The sequence below is a fragment of the Aptenodytes patagonicus genome, chromosome 14 (genome assembly GCF_965638725.1).
Source record: "Aptenodytes patagonicus chromosome 14, bAptPat1.pri.cur, whole genome shotgun sequence".
NCBI lineage: Eukaryota > Metazoa > Chordata > Aves > Sphenisciformes > Spheniscidae > Aptenodytes > Aptenodytes patagonicus.
This window is the reverse complement of record NC_134962.1, coordinates 15118591-15121375: the sequence shown is the minus strand read 5'-3', so window position 1 is coordinate 15121375 and position 2785 is coordinate 15118591. Positions and strand designations below refer to the sequence as shown.

The 2785-nt window shown below is 49.0% G+C and overlaps 1 non-coding gene across 1 annotated transcript; it reads right to left on the bottom strand.

Annotated features, from left to right (window-relative positions):
• Positions 1 to 2348: 2348 nt before the first annotated feature.
• TRNAE-UUC (transfer RNA glutamic acid (anticodon UUC)) lies at positions 2349 to 2420 on the bottom strand. Its single transcript has one exon. It is a non-coding gene; the product is annotated as a tRNA-Glu (tRNA).
• Between the last annotated feature and the right edge of the window lie 365 nt (positions 2421 to 2785).

Below are 2785 nucleotides of genomic sequence, written 5' to 3'. Positions count from 1 at the left end.
ACCCAGGGGTAAGGGGAATTACCTAAGGGCAACATCTGCCCATAACAGCACACACCGATCCCTTTTCTGCAGCAGCCAAGGATGTTATTTGTGGTCCCAGGCTGTGGACCACCGTTCAAGAGGTGGCTGAGCCATAACCCATTGCGACGAGCAGGTTTCCTTGTTCTGATTTCAGCAAGTGCTTCATTGAAGAAACAAATTTCAAGCAGAAATTCTGCTTCTGGTTGGTCGCTGATGCACGACTCCAACTTACAGCGCTTGACAATCTGATCAACATGCCCAAGAGAAGCGTCTCTTTAAACCTCTTCAGTGGCCAGATAATTTCTTCTTGGGTTTATCCCTCTGCAACAGCATCCCTCCTTCCCAACGCCTGACGTCCAGAGGTGACACAGAAAGAGCCACTGCTCTGCCCAGCCGCTGCAAGCTCCCGAGCACGGCATTGAGTTGGCTGGTAGGCAGGCACCATGGGTAGCCCTCATTCATCACTGGGAAATAAAGCCGTCCCAATGCTGAGCTTGGAAAGGGTTATTCTTCATAGAGGAAAAAGAATATTTAAGACTGCAAAACTTCCTTTGACAGGGTTGTCTTTTAATTACCCTGTGGAATGATAAAATCCCAGCACTGAAAATGTGTCTTTACAAATCTCTAGCTGGAATAATTAGTCCCGTGCCTGGCTCTCCTGAGAGATTATTGCTGCCTTCTTTTCAGATTACTTACCCAAATAGAAGTGGAATCATTGCTATGTTTGACAGTGAGATATAAAATATCAGATAAAGCTGTTAAAATACTGTTTCACACGCTGCATTTCTGCAGAGTAAGGAAGCATCTGCTCTCTCGGTATCAGCAGCAGAGCTGAGCAGAAAATTCACAGCTGAGGGCTGAGACGATGAATCTCACTTCTTTTTTTGTTCCTGGTCATTCCTGGAAAGATCCAAGTAATCAAGACTGTAGTCATTATTCAAATGACTCAAATATAGTTGTTTGCAGCTTGTGTCCATTTTAAGGCTTGAACGTGCTTATGGAGTTTTAGGTCTGGTGGGTCCCCTGCTATGGTCTGAGGAACTCAACTGGAATACTTCTGTGACAAAGGCAAAGTTATTCAGTGGTAGCACTGAACCCTGAAAAATCCAGGTCTTGTAATACCATGCAGACATATTAGGTGGACACCTCTGTGAAAGGCTCTCTCTTTATGCAGAGGTACTTACAGGGGATGCAAAATGTAGGTAGCATCCCTCCTCTTAATGGTGTGAGCTCAGAAGGAAGTTTCTCATTAGATATGGCATAGATCTGCGGTGAAATTTCCCTCAGAGAAGTTACGGATGCTATTTATTACTTTCTGGAAAAAAACCCCTTTCTTTGGGAATTAAAGTGCTTGCTACATTATGCCAGGCTGTTAAGCTTACAGTGCTCAAAAATGCATTACTGACAATCCTCATCAGTTGCTGAGCTGTTGTACAGATCACACCCTGGTTATTTCATTCCTTTCTTACCCACAGGACAAATTTATACCCGTGCATGAGTATTACACAGGCCTGGTGTAACTGATGTGCTGCTAGCTGCAGGGGCAGGGTGCACACTGCTGGAGCAGCAGCTCTATCAGGGAAGCAGTGTCCCAGCCTTGCCTCCTTGACAGTCTGTACTTTGCCATGTCAAATATATGTTTTTGTGTAATTCTCACACCTTCCAAGGCAGATTTTGTGTCTCACTGACTTCTAATGTAATCCAGCATCGCAACGGAGCTGTCCCCTGGGTCACCAGAGAGGTGAAGAGAGCTCATGCAGCTCAACTAGGATGAGGAACCACCAAGTATCCTGTCCCTGGGGAAATTAAAACCATCCTAACACCTTCCAAGAATGAACTTTATAGGTCAGAGTTGTGCTCTGAAGGTCTCTAGTCCAGCCTATATGCTCCGGTATGTCCAGCTGGAGCAAGTTCCTCAGGGCCTTGTTCAGTCGAGTTTCAAATATCTCCAGGAATGGAGACCCCACAGTTTCCCCGAGCCCCAGTTCCAGTGTTTCACCACCACACGGTGACAAAATTGTTCTTCATAACTAAGGAGAACTTCCCTTGCTCCAGCTGGTGCCTCTTGTCCTCCCACTGTGTGCCTCCGAGAAGAGCCTGGCCCCATCTTCTGTGCACCTTCTCACCAGGCAGCAATGAAATCTTCCCCTCACCTTCTCTCTGGTGCTGAACAGACCCAGCTCTGTCCCTCAGCCTCCCTTCATCTGTCCTGTGCTCCAGCCCTGGCCACCTTGGCAGCCTGCACTGGATCCACTCCAGCAGGCGCTCCAACGGTCTTCCTTGTCCTGGAGAGCCCCAAAACAGGCACAATATGAAATACAACTGTTTTCCCACACCGGGAGTCGAACCCGGGCTGCCTGGGTGAAAACCAGGAATCCTGACCGCTAGACCATGTGGGACCGTGGCTGCCTCTGCCACCTGCTTGGCTCTGGACCTGCAGGGACAGCTAGTCCTGCTCCTGGGCTCATGGACCTACAGCCATCCTCAGCACGACCCCATCCTTTTCTTTCCCAGTGCATCCCACAGCCTGGAGGGGGAAAACACCGCAACGTAAAAAAGGCGATGGCCCGAGCTCTTTGATCCACCTGGGGCTCTGCAGCTCCATTTCAGAGCTCATGGTGGAACAAGCAGAGTTCATGCAAGCTCAGTCCCATGGGAGTATTGCTGCATTAAGCACCACTGGATCGCAGTCCCCAGCATCTGCCCACACGCAGGCCCTTGCACCCACGTCCCCGGGCAGTTGTGCTGCCGTGGAGCTGAAGGC